General features: G+C 42.6%; 1 protein-coding gene across 1 annotated transcript in view; it reads left to right on the top strand.

Moving 5' to 3' along the window:
- LOC147701495 (transient receptor potential cation channel subfamily M member 4-like) overlaps window positions 1-19,846 on the top strand; it is a 1,534,183-nt gene that overhangs the window by 678,004 nt on the left and 836,333 nt on the right. The gene's annotated exons all lie outside the window — the stretch shown is intronic.

Raw genomic sequence — 19,846 nt, 5'->3', positions numbered from 1 at the left:
GGACACGGATCTGTATCCTATCAATTGTCGCTGAACCAGGGACAGGTATGTCCTTCCATTCCACTAAGGCAGGTACCTCCCGGAGTTCTGTTCCCCAGAGTCACCCGATCTGTCCCAGTGCCTTATTGTCCCTGTACACCTCAAGAACCGGCCGTAGTGGTCAGTCCCTCCGGGGCTCAGGCGCGCTGGCACCACGAGGTGTTCTTGCCCATCAGAAACTCGGGGCCCGCCGTCTCCGGAGCTGGAGCAGTGATGAGCTCTGGGCTACGTTTGGCGCCTCTGCCTCAGTGGCGTGACCCCAGCGATAGAGCGCCAGCCGTGGAATCCCCCAGGCTCCATCCCATTGCCTCTCTCCTCCACAGTATCAGGTGATAGGTACAGCCCTCTGCCTCCTTCCTCTGCCTTGGGGGTCACGTCGTCTCAGGTGGGGGGGGGCAGGCCCACAGGGACCCCCAGATCGTACAGGCCGTCCCGATCAGCAGCCTCGCGCTCCCCGACCCAGGCGGGCTCCACCCACGCAGCTCGCGCGCCTCTCCCAGCAGGTGAGCGTGTCGCGGGGCGCCGCACGGGGGCTCCGCTCTTCACCCGGACTCTTCGTCCCCACCAGGCACACAGCGCCAGCCGAGCGGGAGCCGAGATCGGGCCTCCCCGCTTCGCCGGCTGTTCCGTCAGTCCCCGGGCGCCATCTTTGTAAAGTGCGGCCCCGTATTGCGGTGTCCACCAGGCGCGGGGAAGGCAAGGCTATCTCCGGAGCCGCTCCAGACGGTTGGGCCCCTCTCCTCCAGGACCCGGTTGCGGCGGCGGGGCAGGGATCTCGTGTATCCTGTGCTTCTCACCCCCGGACTCAGTCGGCCGCCATCTTAGTGCAGTCGGGGTTCTCGAGCAGGCAGGTCCGGAGCCGATTACTCCCGGAAAACACCACTGTTTCAATTCTTTCGCCTCCCTCCAGTGCAGGGCTCGGTTCAGGCGTCTCCTCGCCGAATTCAGGCTTGGTGTGAACTGTAGTTCGTCGGATCATGAGGCAGCCGTGCAGGAGCTCCGCAGTTGTACGTCCTAGCCGGCCATGCTGCTGGCCACGCCCCCCCCTTAATTGTCCTTTTGTGAACGCCCAGCAGGACTAGATCTTTTACTTGCGGCGTTACACTGTCTCCTTCATTTGTCGGTAAGCACTTTTTTTTAATTAGGGCAATGGTGACAGCTTATTCTGTTACAGCAACGGTGACAGCACACGAGGCCAGGCATGAGGTGGTGACAGCCAACAAACAAAAGGAAAACTGCACGCGTATTTGACAAACACGCTCCTCCTGCTTACAGGGAGGGTTAAAAGGAATTCATAACAACACTTTCACCTTTTTTTTACATTTGTTTTACTGTAGTTATCTTTTTTCCAGTTGTATCCTGTTGCACGGACACGGATGCTTTTCCCGGCTTTCCCGAGATCCCAAAAAAACTTGCATTCTGAAGTGCTGCTGGTTCACTTCCTTATTTGGTCGCTCGCGCTATTCTTTTTTTTTTTTAACACTCATTAGATGCTGGGATTACTTGTCAGTAGGACAGGAACAAGGGAACCCTACTCACGCGGAACCAGGGTAATAAACTTATTATCAAAAGAATAATGCTCCTCTGGACACTTAATGAAGTAATCTCAATGTGTATGAGCACAATGGCAATATATTGGGTTATAGTGGTATTGGAGAGAGAAGGAAGCAAATACACCCTGATTTGTTTTTTAATCAAAAATATTTATATAATCCTTGAAATGAAATACTGTTACAAAGTAATACATTTGAACATATAGTTCTGAGTGAAAGGTGTCCCAGTGAAAAATGGAACCTAGAACATTAGTGACATATATGTGAAATATATACAAGGTTTCCAATGCTTCATATAAACGACCATTTTCATACATATGTACAGTACACAGCGCTAGATACAGTGATCAGTGCTGGTGAACAATGGTTCGTTTATGCAACTTGTCGACGGCGTTTAGACCCTGTGTGCAGTGTAGGGTCTCTTCAGGACCTATGATCGTAGGGACACCTGAAGGGTAATGGACCGGCTCGTGTGGAGTGTGTGGCACCGTGCAAAGGATAAGAAAGGGATACTCACCTGGGTCCCAGACAGGAGCCCAAGTGGGAGGTGTGTGGTGAGCAGGCTATTACGTGAATGCGCACAATGTAAGGATCCACATGTGTGGAAGATGGCACGATCAAAGCGCTGTCAAGACGGGTCGAGTTCCGATTCTGAGCGCATGCATGGAAGCAGGCTACTTCCTTCTGTCGTCAATCACGACGAGGCCATCCTTTTTTCATATGGAGGGTGAGAATATTCTCACTTTGGTGTCTCTTATAGAGAATGAATCAACTGCAGCCTGTGGCAATCCTTCCAAGTAGCAGAATAGCGCGTGTCTGTCTGCTCAGGTACGATGACTCAGTTTAGTAGTAAATGTAAAATGTAAATGTAAATTGATACTTGTATAGCGCACTACTCACCCGCAAGGGTCTCAAGGCGCTTGTACGAATACCGCTGTGGAACCCATCCTGGCTTTCCCTGTGAGGTGTCCACTCCTGGTCACCCCCAAGGTGGAGGCCAGGCATCCTTAGCGTTGTGGGGGCCATTGTGGAGATTAAGCAAGCTATTGCCCCGAGTTGCAGAGTGGGACTCTATGATTGGAATAGGCACCGAGGCGAGAATTATCAGGTCCGTGGAATTTTTGAGCACAAGACCCGCCGAGACGGGGAATTGAACCCTGGTCCCGGGCTAGACCTCTGCATCAGGGTTTGCCACTCTAACCATTGAGCCACACTTTAGTAGTAGTAAAGTTAGGAGTCCTAACTATACTACTACTAAATACCTTCTGTGAATACCAAAAGTAGTAAGTTTAGGATGTTATCTCAGATTATTTCTGTGAATCGGCCCCCAGGTGATAATTTCTAAGTTCTAAATTACACTTTGTAGGAAGAAATGCCTCTAATCAATTGATGCATGGTTTAAAGCTCACACCATTAGAAATAACTTTTTGTAAACACCTTCTGGGATCACTGCATTTTATTCATAATGAGAGAATGGTTTTATTCTACATAGTGCCTTTACTGCAATGGATCAGTAGCCCATAAATGGGTACCCATTCTCGGGTATCTAGTTGACTAGATAGGAAATTAGAAGTAGAAGACCTTAATGGAAATGACAAGGCCACAGAGTCGTGCAGTTAGGAGCAAGAAAGGGTCAAAGAAACCATGCAAAGGGGGAAGCTATTGCATTTGAAAGTAACTCAGGATTATGAACATCAAAGTTATGGTGATTAAAATGATTGCACTGAGATTGCCTAAGATGTGTCTGTTTATTGTGTGGTGGAAGCTTTGACTCCTGCTCCGTATCTTGTCGGAAGCTCGTGCTTTGGCTGTCTGTCCTGTGAAACCTGAAAGAACATATGCACTATACACAAGATAAAACTATATAGATTGAGGGAAGATTGTATTGCCTCCAGTGAAGCACAAAAGACATGTCCAAATTTCTTCTGCAAAGTCTACTGTCAATTCCATTCCTTCTCCATCTGGTCCTGGCTTTGCTTCTGTCCAGTTGGTATCTGTTGGTGCTAGTTCCAATTTTACTTGCCTGACAGGTACTCAATCCCCAGAAGACATCAACATCTTTCATAGCGCCCTTTTTTAGATAATTTCCTGCCTAGATGTGTTAATTATTTGAAGTCTCTTGTCACCCATCCGTCTAGGGGCGATCAAACAGAGATTGTTGACAAATATTTTAAATGCCCATTCTCCTAGTGAGACGCACTCTGAAGGTCATTCAGCTTTGACCAGCATGCAAAATAATGGGTTGAAGGCAGAGTGCGTGATTTAAGGGGTCATGTTTCTTTGGCTACATTGAGCTTGAGGGGGATGGCTTCCCTCCCCACCCCCCCTCCCTTCAGGCACTGTCAACCATCAACTTTATAATGCTGACATGCCAGGGGCACCCAATAGTGGGAGACTTGCTCCGGGAAGTGCTTGGACATCTCCAACTCATGATCTTCCAGCTCTCGTAGTGACTGCTGGCCAAAAGGGGACTGGGGAGTCAAATATGTGGGTAGTAACTGGGCCCATGATCCCCAGACAATGTTGTACTTAATCTTCCAGCAGCTGCAGTCCATGTACAGTAGTCATGTTGAATACATCTCCCCTCTCCCCTGATGTGTCAGTCATACGTCCAGCTTAAAAATAAGATAATTCATTGGCTTCATTCCAAAACCACAATGGATTAATGTCCTGAGCAAGAATAATCCTAAATATTAGATAAAAGTCCACATCAGTATTCGTGACAGGCTTTCTTCTTTATTTTAACAAGTTCCAACAGACTTCTAGCCAACATGTGTTTCGTCTTATAATGGTGTCAACCAAAGTCTTCTTCAGGGCTAGAACAGTAATAAACAGAAAAAGACACCCAATAAAACAACTAAAGCACTAATGTATTCCAAATACAAATGTCAACATTAGTACAAACCCAATTCCTAATTTTAGTGCAATACACAACAGACAGAGAACCCAATATAACAGAAAAGACACCAGAAAAAAACCCAGGAGCGTTAGCCTCATGTTGTGAACAAGACAATTAAAAAGACTAAGACAAACACTGCCAATAAACACCTCAGTATTGTGATCCATGCAATACTGTCCTCAATCAAAATCATACAAAAATAAAAGATAGAATAAAAAATGAAGGAGAAAGAAACCAGAAACCCCCACGAACCAGCCACATCTCCGGACATCTGAGAGACCTTCACTGGCTCCCCGTCAACAAAAGAATCACCTTCCGCCTCCTCACCCACGCACACAAAGCCCTACACGACCAAGGCTCGAGCTACCTCAACAGCCGGATCAACTTCTAGGCTCCCAAACGCCACCTCCGATCAGCCAACCACGCCCTCGCCGCCGTCCCCCGCATCCGAAGAGCGACTACAGGAGGAAGGTCCTTCTCCTACCTGGCCGCCAAGACCTGGAACTCCCTCCCGACCGACCTGCGCCTGACCCAAGACCACCTCTCCTTCAGGAAGAAGCTGAAGACCTAGCTGTTCGAGCAGTAGCGGCACCCCCCCTCCCCCAGCGCCTTGAGACCCAACGGGTATGTAGCGCGCTCTATAAGTGTCTTGATTGATTGATTGAGAAAAGCGAATGACACTAAACTTTCAATAATGCAACTCACCGAAAACGATAAGCCAAGCACACTCTGACAAGATTAACACTTTTCAATCAAGTAGTCTGGATGCATCAAGGTCCACAATAAGTGGAATTCAGAGTATTGCGACAACAATTAAAAGGGAAACACTTTGTAGCACAAACAACTAAAAGGGCGACCCCTGTGTTAAATATTGTGGTTCCATGTTATATACTTACTCTAAATCATATACAAATATCCCATAACGAAATTGTATGGATAATATTCCTAATAGCCAAAAATGTGGGGTAAATAGGACCTGCCTGACATGAAACAAATAAGAAAAAAGAAACAACCCTAACTAAGCGACCATGACGACGTCTAGCACCAGCGCCATACTTGTCTTGAGTTTAAATAGCACCACAGTGGAGAAAGGACAAACACAATTTGCACGGAAGTGCATAGAAACAGCAGCCAACTTGAAATTGTTTAAAATCCATTTACATATTGTAATGATGCACCCAGAGGCAGGAGACTTGCTTGTGGTGGGGGCTGGGTTTATTATAATATATTTATAACATTAGCTCTGCAGGAGGGTGCCGGGACGTCCGGTGCCCTCAGGGGATATCTGCCGACTCGCGCTGTTCAGCGCGGTCGGAAGATGTCCGCCTCGCGCGCTACGTAATTACGTAGCGCGCAAACACTAGAGCGCGACTCTACACATATCATCACGATTCATATGAAATAATTAAAAAACACTCCTTTAATTGTCACAACAGCACGGCCAGTTATAGACAAAACAATCAATTGTGCCATAGAGCATCAGATACGAGCGTAACGTGAAGTTCTGAGTGAAAATTAAAAGGAAAAATAAAAGGAAACGGAAGCCTTATGAAGTAATTAAAGGTATATAGAAATTTTAATAAACAAAACCCAACATTATCTTGCACGTGTGTAATCCTTGCGCAGTGTTCTTGAGAGCCCTAGATCGACAGCATAGAGGAAGAATCAGCGGCCATCTTGAAATAGGTAACAATGCAATAAACGCGGCTTAATTTCACTAACTTATTATTCAGACAAACAAAATTGAAAAATTATAACAAACCCCGAAAATAAGAATTCCAAGTCAAAAACATACACATTTATAATTAAAGAATATTCAACATAGTCACAAACCTACGTAATCCTAATTCAGTGATCTCAAGATCCCTAGGTCGGTAGATAAAAGGGAAAACAGTGGCCGTCTTAGAGTAGAAAACAATACACTAACTGCGGCTATAATACCCCATCTTTTTAACCAGAACTGAATAGAAACGGCATAACAAAACCTCAAAAGTAAAAGATCCAAAACAAAGCATAAAGTTATATGATTAAAGGATATTGAAAGAGTATTAATAAATAGTGCCAATGTTGCTCAAGGTCAAGTAAAACAACGAGGATAAGGGAAAGGAAAATGCTATCAGTGGAAGAACCAAGGAAATATTAGTTACTATGCCATACGGGAAAGGTCCCAGTATCTTATTAACCTTGTTTCTACATATATCCTAACACAATATATACAATAAAGTGTCACATTAATGCATAAGTATGAATCTTCCAATCCATTAACAGAAGAAGAGATCCTTATCTTTTTAACTAGGAGAAAACACAACCTATAATAGTTATATACCATGACTGGAATATTACATTATAATACCTAAACATGCAAGTGAAGTAATTCACTTTCAATATGAAAAACACAATCTCAATTGAGGTAGCACACATCTCGCCTGAAAAGTGACTAAAATCTCAGTTTGTTCAAATAGTATCAGCATTAAAAGAACCATATGTAACAAAGAGGAGGGATACAATCTTGGTCATCTTCATACCTTGACAGTGACAAAAGATAAAAAGAAGCCTGTCACGAAAACTGATGTGTAGTTTTGTCTAATATTTTGGCTTATTCTTACTCAGGGCATTAATCCATTGTGTTTGTTGGGTGTAGAATCCTGTTCTACATAAGTGGTGAAGGTGGCTGGCCTTCATCTATGTTCTTTGAGCATTTGGTACTGAGAACTTACACTGTACGCAACTCAGCGCAAAACCATCCATCCTTTTTATGTAGTACTATTGTTTTGGTATTTGCAGCGTGTTGTTTGTTGGCCAATTGGTCTTGAAATTATCCAGATATGTGTTCTAGGAATAATAGGAGAAAGAGTAGCAGAGGACCATTCTAAGAATTTACATGCAGGAGTCTCGGTTACCAAAGCTGTTACACAAGGTATAGTCAGGCCAAATGAGGGCCTAAAAGCTCAATTTCTCAGATTAGAGAGATTAAAGAAAACAGAAATCAGTAAATGGTGGGATGGAGCCACCCTTAAAGAATACCAACGTTTATAAAAGAATACCTCGGGGTCTTCGCTCACAACCTGTTCCAGCCTATGCCGACCTTTTTTTTTTTTTTTGCCCTCATACCACCATAGTTTGCAATGTCTAGCCAGCCAGCCGACCTGTACTGCCCTTGGCTGGGTGGGCTGGTATGCAGGACTGTTATAGTCCTGCATACCAGCCCACCCAGTTTCCTGGTTGCTAGTTCTACGCAGGTGTAATCATAGGACTCCCAAAAGAATTTAGGCTCAGATGGTACCATTCCAATTTAGCAAATCATCCCATATCTCAGTCCGTCCATTTCTTACATATTTCTCTCCTGGCGAGAAGAATCAAGTAAAACAATAAGGCCTGCCTATTCTTCTATAAATGTTCCCGGGTTCTTCTCCACCTCCATCATTACCAGCATTAAACTAATTTTTATATTGGGGCAGAGAATTCCATGTATTACTTTCTCCACAAACGTCCAATAAACCTGCAGTGAGGGGCATTCAAAGAACATATGCCGATCCTCCGCACTCAACATTCTACATCTATGGCATCTTGGGGCTACTGCTGTTACGAATTTAGCCAGTTTCCTCGGTGTCCAATATAATCTATTCACTGTAAAGAAGTGGTTCCTTTTCAGATTTGCTGGCTTAACCACTTTATACAACATCTTAAAAGAAAGTTGCCACATTTGCTGTGGTTTTGTCAGCTGAATATTGCCTGCCCAGATCTCATATGGTGCTTTCAACTTCTTTTCTTCTGATATCACCAGGGTCTGGTACCAGACGGATACTTCTTTCTTTTTTGTGGCCTCATTCTGTATTTCTCTTCTCAAAGTCCCAAGTGCCTCCTCCAATCTCTACCCTATTTGCTTCCCCCCAGGATAACAACTGTAGGTATTGGAACCTTGAGAGGGAAACAGAGTAGTAGAGGACCTTTCTAAGAATTTACATACAGGAGTCTTGGTTAACAAGCTGTTACACAAGGTATAGTCAGGCCAAATGAGGGCATAAAAGCTAAGTTTATCAGATTAGAGAGATTAAAGAAAACAGAAATCAGTAAATGGTGGTATGGAGCCATCCTTAAAGAATATCAATGTTTAGAAAGGATACATCGGGGTCTTCGCTCACAATTTGTTCCAGCCTATGACGACCTTGAGGAAGACTTCATGCTGAAATGGGAGAAAGAGCTAGTGAGCAACTCTATGAGACTAATGAATCTCTTAATTGAAAACTCAGAAAGAAAAGTGACCAAAACTATACTAGAGGTAGATATTCTTGAAAAAGAACATTGCTGACTTGAATCTAGTGGAGGGTACTTAGAAGAACGTTCTAATTTTAGAGGGTATTTTGTAGAAATTTGAGGAAGACGTCAAAGGAAAGAGCGTAAACTCAAACGCGATGAACAGGATTATGCAAATGGTAGGGTTTTTACGTCTGCCAAGCATTTTGATAGCTTGATTTGACAGAATATGGCTTGATCAGACAGGATATGGCACGAGGGGCCAATAAAACTGCTTCAATCAGTGGCCTAAGTGTTACATCGTCTAGTAACATATCTTGTAGTGGGGATGAGGGTGCCCCTGAAGGGGCCTCTGAATCTACTGGTAATCACTCTTTTTTAAAGGAGGTGCAAAAAATCTGTATGGGAACCAAGGACTTCAATTTGAGATAGAGAGGACACAAGAAACAGACCAAAAGAGGGAAGAGGGGTGGACGAAAATATAGGAGAAAGGGAGGGCAATGCAGACACGCTCATGGGGCAAAGGAAATCAGAAGAGGTAAATGCCAATAGTGATATACAAGTCATCAATTTATCAAGTAGGACCCTTACGAAAGATATGAATTCTGTTCTGCGGAAGGGGATGAATTTATGTCCTACTATGAAATGTGAAGTGACCAACATTAAAATTGATGTATTTAAATTTGTGAGGCAATTAAAACTTTAAAAAATCTTTAGTAGAAATGTTACTAGCAATAAATCAATTGACTCAATGAAAACATGTGGAGGTTTGTACACAATACTAAATTGCTGATGTCTATAACTGATAAAGAAGATGATCCTATTACAATTCACCAGATATTGCAAGATCTTGAATGTTGCACAAACTTAAGTGCTAGTAGTGGTTTAAAGGAAAAATCTAAATTAACCCCACAACTATCCAGTGGTAACAGCATAAATGCTTTTTATAAAACCATTAGTGGGGAATTGGACAAATGGGAAGAAAATATGGGACATTCCACACCATCACATTACGTGAATAACCTCACATACAAGGAAAGGATAGCCTTTAAAGAATTGAGTAGCGACAATACCCTGATTATCAAAGAGGCTGATAAGGGTGGGAATGTTGTCATAATGGACAAGGCCAAGCATGATGCTGAGGTCCTGGGTCAAATGAAAAATACGACTGGTATACAGAACTTACATACAATCTTATTCTCGATGTGTCTAACATCATTAACAAAAATTTGACAGAGTGGCATATGAAGGGCATGCTTAACGATGATGAGTATAGATATATGTTAGTGGACCGGCCAAGATATCCGTGGCTTTATGCCCTTCCTAAGATTCACAAGAATGCCACCTCACCCTCTGGGTTACGATCATTTTAAGGGATTGGGGGACCAACCGAAAGGGTTTCCGAATTTGTGGATGACTTTTTACAACCATATGTTACCAACTTACCAGCTACTGTGAAAGACACTAAACACATCCTTAATATTCTTAATGATTACACATGGAATAGTAATATGATGTTTGGACCAATTGACATTGTCTCATTGTATACTAATAATAGTCACGAACAGGGCTTGAATGCATTGTTATTTCCTCTTTAAAACACCAATAGAACTAATGGAACACACTGAGATGCTTATCTGTATGGCTGAGCTCATTCCTAAACATAAGGGGGCAGATTTACAAGCCCCTTGCGCCTCTTTTACTCCACTGTTGCGTCACTTTTGTGACGCAGCAGCCGCGCAAAAGATGCGTCATGCTGCGTGGTATTCACAACGTGACGCATCTGGGAGATGCGTCACGTTGTAAAGCCCTGCGCCAGAAGGAGGCATTACTGCGCGGGGGTGGGGGGGCTCTGGCGCAGGAACGCCTCCTAAAAGTGGCTGAGTGAAATCTACAAGATTTCACTCAGTCACTTTTGAGCCCATGCTGCATCAAAACCCTGCGCCTGCTTAAAGCAGGTGTAAGGATAGACGCAGCATTGTGAAAATAGGGCCCCCCCAGAGCATTGCTGGAGTTGCGTCGGCCTTGCGATGCAACTCCAGCAATGCGCCGCCTTTACGGCATCGATGCATCAAGCATCTGTGCTGTTCTTGCCCCATGGTGCGCACATTGTAAATGGGGCGCATCCACGGTGGAGGAGGTGTGGCGAACAATAACTGGCGCATCCCTGCTGATATGCATGGATGCACCAGTTATTGTAAATCTGCACCCATGTGTTTATGTTTAAGGGACACAGGTATAGACAGATTTACGGGACCAATATGGGTTCCAGATTTGCGCCGTCCTTTGCCTGCCTCTTTATGGGGTGGTTCGAGACGGCTCATGTTTGGGGCCCTGGTGGTGCCCAATGACAGTACTACATATGCAATTATGGGAGATACATAGATGATTGTTTATTAATATGGACAGGAGGAGGAACTACACAAATGTTTCTCTTACATGAATAATAACACACTTAATGTGTCATATACTATGGCATATGTATTTTTGGACGTTGAGTTATATATACATCAGGGTAAGGTTTATAGTAGGATGTTTAGGAAGACAACTTCCTGTAATGCTGTTCTGCATGCTCAGAGTGCTCATCCCAGAACTCCAGTTAACTAAATTCCATATGGAGAGATGTATAGAGCTCGCCATAATTGCAGTGAGGACATTAAGCTTGTACAGTGCGTAACGGACAAAGATTTCGGAGTAGGGGATACAATAAGGATTCCTTACTTAAAGCCAAAAGGAGCGTGGTTAATCTATTCAGGAATGACACACTTAAAACTAAAACCAATCCTAGGGATATTATCATGGCCACCATTAGATTGTTAACTAATTATCATCCTTGGTCCTCCAAACGTTATGGCATACTGAAACGATACTGGTTCCTTTTAACTTCAGATACCACCTTGAGGCCATTTTTAATGATTCACCCTACTGTGACCTACCGTAAAGGTAAATCTATACAGATTTTTGGGAGTCCTGGTTACCCTAAGGTACAGGAGCAGGTACCCACTTGTCTGCATAAACACAGTGTAGGGTCTTTCAAGTGCGGCAATTGTAACATGTGCAGCCTAGGGATACATGGTAAACAGGATTTCCAATATAATGGTTCTATGAACTATCAGATATTAACACATATAGATTCCACAACTAATGTTATTTATGTTATTATCTGTAAATGTAATAAGATCTGCATTTTTAGTACTATTAGGTAGCTGAAAAATGTTATAGCAGAACACGTCAGGGCTCTAAAGAATTCTGACATCAGGTAGCCGATTGCTGTTCACGCATTAGAGTGTGGAGCTCAAAACACTTACCAGACCCTCAAGTTTCATGGTGTAGACACTGTAAAATCTAACATTAGGGGTGGTAATTGTGAGTTAAAACTTCAACAGAGAGAAGCTCACTGGATCATGCGGCTAATAGCAGTTGATAAGGGCTTGAATATTGACAATGAGCTACAGTAATTTGTGGGCAATTAGTTAACAATTCTGTGCTGCCCATGCTTTCTGTGTACTTGTAATTTAAGCCTTTTTTTAAGTTTTTTTGTCACTGTCAAGGTATGAAGATGACCAAGAATGTATCCCTCCTATTTGTTACATATTGTTTTTTTAAATGCTGACACTATTTGAATAGGACTGAGATTTTACTTACTTTTTTGTCGAGATGTGTGCTACCTCAATGGAGATTGAGTATGCATGTTCCATATTGAAAAGGAATTAATTCACTTGCATGTTTAGGTATTATGATGTAATATTCCAATGATGGCATAGAACTATGATAGGTTGCGCGTTTTCTCCTTGTTAAAAAGATAATGATCTCTTCTTCTGTTAATGGATTGGAATATTCATACTTGTGTATTAATGTGACAATCTATTGTATATATTGTGTTAGGATATATGTAGAAATAAGGTTAATAAGATACAAGGACCTTTCCCATATGGCATACTAACTAATATTTCCTTGTTTCCTACACTGATAGCACTTTCCTTTCCCTTATCCTCGTTGTTTTACTTGACCTTGGCCAACATTAGTACTATTTGTTAATACTCTTACAATATCCTTTAATCGTATAACTTTATGCTTTGTTTTGGATCTTTTACTTTTGGGGTTTTGTTATGCCGTTTCTATTCGGTTCTGGTTAAAAAGATGGGTTATTATAGCCGCAGTTTAGTGTATTTTGTTTTCTACTCTAAGACGGCCGCTGTTTTCCATTTTTCCTACCGACCATGGGTTCTTAAGATCACTGAGTTAGGATTACGCAGGTGTGTGACTATGTCAAATTTTCGTTCATCATAAATTTGTATGTTTTTGACTTGGATTTCTTATTTTTGGGGTTTGTTATAATTTTCCAATTTTGTTTGTCTGGATAATAAGTTAGTGAAATTAAGCCGTGTTTATTGCATTGTTACCTATTTCAAGATGGCCGCTGATTCTTCCTCTATGCTGTCGATCTAGGGCTCTCAAGAACACTGCGCGAGGATTACACAGGTGTAAGATTATGTTGGGTTTTGTTTATTTTAATTTCTATATACCTTTAATTACTTCATAAGGCTGCCGTTTCCTTTTATTTTTACTTTTAATTTTCTCTTAGAACGTAGAAATTCACGTTACGCTTGTATGTGATGCTCTATGTCACAATTGATTATTTTGCCTATAACCGGCCGTGTTGTTGTGACAATTAAAGGGGTGTTATTTAATTATTTCATATGAATCGTGATGATATGTAACCATATTTTAAACAATTTCAAGATGGCTGCTGTTTCTATACACTACCGTGCAAATCGTGTTTGTCCCTTCTCTACCGTGGTGTTATTTAAACTCAAGACAAGTATGGCGCTGATGCTAGACGCCACTATTTAAAGGAGTACTCTCGCTTTATTCGATACTACCAGGTAAATACTTTTGATTCTTTGATGGTGTTCTGTGTTACATATGTTCAGTAATATGGAACTTACACCTCATTATGTAACCTTTGCTTTATGGGGCGTCTTTATGGAGTTAACGAATACTGGTTTTTATTATAATCTTGTTTTTATTGTTAGGCTGATACATTGACTTGTTAATGACTGTCATATATGTCCCGTAATATGGGACTTACGTTACTTTACATAGTTTCTTGCCTTATGGGGCATCATTATGGAATAATGTAATAGTGTCTTTCATTACACCCTCATGCTTACTTTGGCTAATTTGTGGTGTTTTAAATTGGTCGCTTAGTTAAGGTCGTTTATTTTTTCTAATTTATTTCATGTCATGCAGCTCATATTTATCTACTTTTTGGCTATTAGGAATATTATCCATACAATTTCGTTATGGGCTATTTGTACATGATTTAGAGTAAGTACATTACATGGAACCACAATATTTAACAAAGGGGTCGCCCTTTGGTTGTTTGTGCTACACAGTGTTTCGTTTTTATTGTAGTTGGAATACTCTGAATTCCACTTATTGTGGACATTGATGCATCCACACTACTCAATTGAAAAGTGTTAATCTTGTCAGAGTGCGCTTGGCTTATCGTTTTTGGTGAGTTGCTGTATTGAAAGTTTATTGTCATTCGCTTTTCTGCTTTCTTTCTCCCTCATTTTTTATTCTATCTTTTATTTTTGTATTATTTTGATTGAGGACAGTATTGCATGGAGCACAATCCTGTGGTGTTTATAGGGAGCGTTTGTCTTAGTCTTTTTACTTTCTAATTGTCCTGTTAACAACACGGGGTTAACACTCGTGGTGTTTTTCTGGTGTCTTTTCTGTTTTATTGGGTTCTCTGTCTGTTTGGTATTGCACTTAAATTAGGAATTGGGTTTGTACTAATGTTGAACTTTTTATTTGGAATACATTAGTGCTTTAGTTGTTTCATTGGGTGTCTTTTTCTGTTTATTACTGTTCTAGCCCTGAAGAAGTCTTTGGTTTACGTCATTATAAGACTAAACACGTGTTGGCTAGAAGTCTGTTGGAACTTGTTAAAATAAAGAAGATAAAAAGAAGACTGTCACGAACACTGATGTGGACTTGTGTCTAATATTTTGGATTATTCTTGACTCAGGACATTAATCCATTGTTTTTGTTGGATGTAGAGTTCTGTTCTACATAAGTTGTGAAGGTGGATGGCATTTATCTATGTCCGTTGAGCATTTGACACTAAGAGCTTACACTGTACGCAACTCAGCGCAAAATGTTTCCCAACCATCCTTTTTCTGTTCTTCCTTCCAAAACTAACCTTTTCTTTTCGGAAGCCCATAATATCTTGATGGTTCATAGGGTTAAATGGGTAGGTTCACCTATCAAGGATTTGGAGGGTGGCTATGTGGTAATTAATTTAGATGGGAACGTTTGGCACAAGATCTAGCTTAACACAATCTGATGATTGCTTCACTGCATTCCATCAAGTTATTACCCGTTTTCGTTATCCCCTAAGTGCCTATGGAAAAACCCAACTTCACCCGTTAATTTCCTAGTGCTTTTCATCCCCATGCCTCTTTTCCCACCAAGAATCAGTATGCCGATTTTATTAATCTTTCTGTTGTTTGCTGACAATCCATCATCATTCTAAACGTGCTCAAATTGGGCCACTGGTCATGCCATTGACCCAAGATTCATCACAGCAATAGAACTAAGCATGATTCAGCTAAAAACCCTATATTGTAAATGGCAGTGCCCTTATTGACAAGGTAATTATAGACATCAAATCCATCGTACCAACTGGTTCCAATTCCATGTCTTTAAATGGATGTGCCCCTGTTGGCAAGGAAAATTTGGACATCAAAATTATACCAACTGGTTCTAATTCTGTGTCTTCACTCGCAGCATTACAAAACCAGATATAGGTACATGCTGAAACTAAAAGTGTAGGTAAGATAGTGGGCTCTCCTAGTTGGTCCGACATTTCTTTATAGTTCGAGCCTGGGCAGCACATGCGCTACTCTGTGAGGCATGCTGTATAAGAGTAGGCACTTAAAGCTCCGGCCCCTCTGCACGCATATTTTGTCATTGGCTTGTGTCTTTATCCTTTGTAAATGGTGGCTTCTGATTCGGTAATCCTCCTTAGTACCTCCTTGTCTTCAGTTGTCACCTCCCATGAGGACTGCCACTTTTACTTCAGTTGTTACACCATCTGTTTTATTTACTCTGTAAGCACTACTTTCTTTATTGGGTTTTGACTTACTGCAGGCATGACGTGCCTTTCCTTATATTTTAGCGCACTCTGCGTTCTTCACTTTCCAAGTAGCCGGGAAGTTGGTGGCCGCTTGTTTGCAAAGCCAAGGTCTTGCATTTAGGACAGTTTGAGCTATTGGTACCGTAAATGACAATAGCTTAACTCTCATAAATGCCACACCTGTTGCTTTACAAATATTTTTTGGGTGGGTTGTTTTCAAGCGCCCCGTGCTATGCTTGCACTTAATAGAGGGCACACCCCTTTCTTTAGACACGGATCGTCTAAAGAAGGGGGCATGACATCTATTAAGTGCAAGTGGGCATGGGGCACATGGAAACAAACAATATTTACAACTCAGTACGTCTCGCATTTGCAAGAATTGAATCTATTGACAATGCGAGACCTATTGCATTGGAAATGCTTGGTTTTTTTTGTGTTGTGTTTTTCCGGTCTCCAAAATCTACTTTAGGATGTGATACTTCTGCCTGCGAGCATCAAAATAAATCTCTGCCTCCAAGCCCCATCTGCTCAAATCCCATGGGGACTTTGGACCCAAGAGTCTGGGGCTGGTCCCCAAATTCCAAAGAAAGCTCTGGAGGATTTTTTTTACAGTCAGATGTGACATCTGTTCCTGGTATATTGCGTAGGCTTCTTTATAAGTGGCAACTGCTGGCTGTCCTGGTCAAAGGCATTAAAATAGGTGCAAACGAGAGCCGGCCTGGAACGTGAATGGTCCTTTTTGAAGACCAGCATTTTTCATGATTCAGAATAAATGAACCTGTATAGATTATACACATCTAACTTTTCGAAAAAGCTTTTCCTACTGTATTGCAAAAACTTGGCAGAATTGGTTTTCATAGTAATTTTACCAAATATCACAGAAGAAACTTTTAATGTACGTTATGCATTGGAAACACATGCTGCGGCATAGATGCTGAAAACATGCACCTTTAAAAAGCATAGGTTTCATTTTAAGTGCTAGGTAGAGATGGGTGTTTTTTAGGTCTCGCCTCTCAATGCGCATGCGCATTGAGCGAGACTATAGGGGCTTAAATAAGGTTTACCTACACTGGCAATTGACTGGCGATTTGATGCGGTGCCCGTGCGCTTGTAGGTCAATGCGCAAGCACATTGACCTAAAATGCGCGTGCACATCATCAAATCGCCATCTGTTCCCCAGCAGCACTCCTCCCACACCTTTGAAGTGAAGCTTAGCTTCACTTCAAAGGCCCCTGCTGCTTCACACTACGGCCGCATTTCTCCTCCCCCTCCCCAGCCGCCAGCACCTCCCCTCTCTCTCAGGGCCATAGGCCGTGTTATTTTTTCAGCCTCCCCTGAATCTGCTACTTAGCCAGCACCTCCCCTCTCTCTCACGGAGAATGTTTTATTAACACACCCCACGTACCACTTAAACCGAAGTGAGCTTAATCTTTGACTACCACATTAGCAATGTTTTTCCACTAACAAGCCCAACGCTCACCCACTGTACCCCTGACCCTAACCACGCTCGGCGTTTCTCGTCTTTCCAAGCGACGGTTACTAACCACTAACGTCACTTCCGCAGCCACACTAAGGCCGCATTTCTCCTCCCCCTCCGCCAGCACCTCCCCTCTCTCTCACGGCCGCCAGGCCGTGTTATTTTTTTCAGCCTCCCCTGAATCTGCTACTTAGCCAGCACCTCCCCTCTCTCTCACGGAGAATGTTTTATTGCCACACCCCACGTACCACTTAAACCGAAGTGAGCTTAATCTTTGACTACCACATTAGAAATGTTTTTCCACAAACAAGCCCAACGCTCACCCACTGCACCCCTGACCCTAACCACGCTCTGCGTTTCTCGTCTTTCCAAGCGACGGTTGCTAAACACTAACGTCACTTCCGCAGCCGTAGGTCCCAAAACATTCTGAGCCCTTAGGGCAAGCTTGCCTACAGTGTCGCTTTTGTAAAATACACAAAACGAGATCAAACGAGAATAGCAACTAAAAAGGCATTCTTGTTGCAACCATAAGATAAACCATTTGGAGAAAAATAAAGCAGTTTTTAAGTTTCATTTTTTATAATTGTTTACAACAATTTCATAGCGATTCATCTTGTAGCACCAAAGTTCTTTATACGCTTTCATATTTACTTTTTGGGATCAATGTCATACACCACTTCTGGCAAAAAAAGATGGCGGCTTCCAGTCCATACGATCCCAGTCCATATCTAATGCTCCTTCAGAGTGTAGTCCTTTGTCTATCTCTAGGGCCGCTGCATAATATTGCAGCTTCAGCTGTAACGTGACGTTGTACGTGACGTATACGTGTAGTTTCAACACAATTCCTCATGGGAGTGGTAGTTTACTTCGAGCTGGTTTGAGTGTTCGGCTGCTCTTCCCAGACTCCATGAGCCGGCGTTCCACCCATGTTGTGAAAGTCACATGTCGGTGAGCGGAGACAGTGAAATGAAGAGAAATGGGGAACAACATAAAGAGAAACAAGTCAGGGTAAGTGCACCTTTTTATGTGGTGCTTTATTTCCCTCCTTGTGAGCTGCATAACTTCACTTGCTGTTTCTGTCCCAGGTGCTTGGAGATCAAACAAGGTAGGGAATTCTAGTAACGTTGCTTTTAGGATTGCCAGCTGTCTCGTTTTATGTAGTAATTTGGGTTGTTTTCACCACCCAGTTGGTACACGATGCCAAACATCCCGCCTTTTCATCCCTCGCACTTAAAAGTTGTCACGGTCGATTATTTTAGTTATATGTAGCGCAAACTCGACCCGAAGGTAATCGAGCACCTGTCGCATTACAGACGAACACATTCATTGCTTGTTCCCTGTTGTTCTCATCTTCATCTCCCCCATGGTTACTCCTTTCCCAGGTCTATCTCCATTGCTCTGCCTTCCACCTCTCATGCCTCTCTCCCAAACTCATCTTCTCCCTTTCTATACTCAACTCTCTCCCTTTCTATAATCGCAGACTCCCTCTCCTGCTTCTCTCTTGCTTCGCTCTTGGGCTCCCTGTCCGTACTTCTCGCCCCTGATACACTCTGTCTCCCTCTCCTTGCTTCTGTCCCCTCCTGCACTCTCAGGCTCCCTGTCCGTGCATCTCACACTTGCTTCACTCTTGGGCTCCCTCTCTGTGTTTCTCTTCCTTGCTGCACTCTCTACTCCCTCTCTGTGCTTCTCACCCCTGCTGCACTCCCGTGCTCTCTAGAGATGTCGCCTAACGACCAGAGCTGCCATCTAAGTCACGTAAATACAAAACATGTTGCATTCCAAATGCTATAGGTGTCACATTCGCGAAAGTTATAACTATTGGTATTGTAAATGACAAAGCTATCCATTTAGCTATTTTAAAAACCAACACATAAACAAAATATTTGTCATTTACAAGACTAATAGCTCCAACGTTTCTAATGCGAGACCTATTGCATTTCCAATGCTTGTTATTCTGAGGCCTCATCTCTCAACTTTGAACAACGGCGCAAAACCTTTGTGTACATTCTGCAGACTTACCAATGTAGCAGATGTGTGAATTTTGGATTAAAAATCGGTGTCCTTATAAGCACAGCATATTTGTCGGAGGCCTGCTCAGCAAACCTGTGCCACTTCAAACCTCAAATCACTGGATATCCAAAGCAGGAAGATGGAGGGCAAAAAAGATGGATGTTGTGCCTCCATTATGCATTTGGTAACCAAATCTCCGGCGTGAAGCCAGTTATATGGTTGCACCGTGACACTTTCTGTAGATATATGAGTCTTCAATCTGCCAACATATTAACAACAGTTTGGAAGATGATTTCACGTATATGCCTTTAAATTGCTTAGTAAAAGTGATCACATGATAGGTATGCAGGGTTGAAAAGTAGCATTGGATAGTATTTCGATATTTGGACCGGATTTATGTCTGGGGGGGGGAGTATATTTTTGATACATCAGCGCCTTGAGACCCTCACGGGTGAAATGCTGCA

This window comes from Lissotriton vulgaris, chromosome 7 (genome assembly GCF_964263255.1).
Source record: "Lissotriton vulgaris chromosome 7, aLisVul1.2, whole genome shotgun sequence".
NCBI classification, from domain to species: Eukaryota; Metazoa; Chordata; class Amphibia; order Caudata; family Salamandridae; genus Lissotriton; species Lissotriton vulgaris.
The sequence above is the reverse complement of the archived record's forward strand: the minus strand, read 5'-3'. Positions and strand labels throughout refer to the sequence as shown.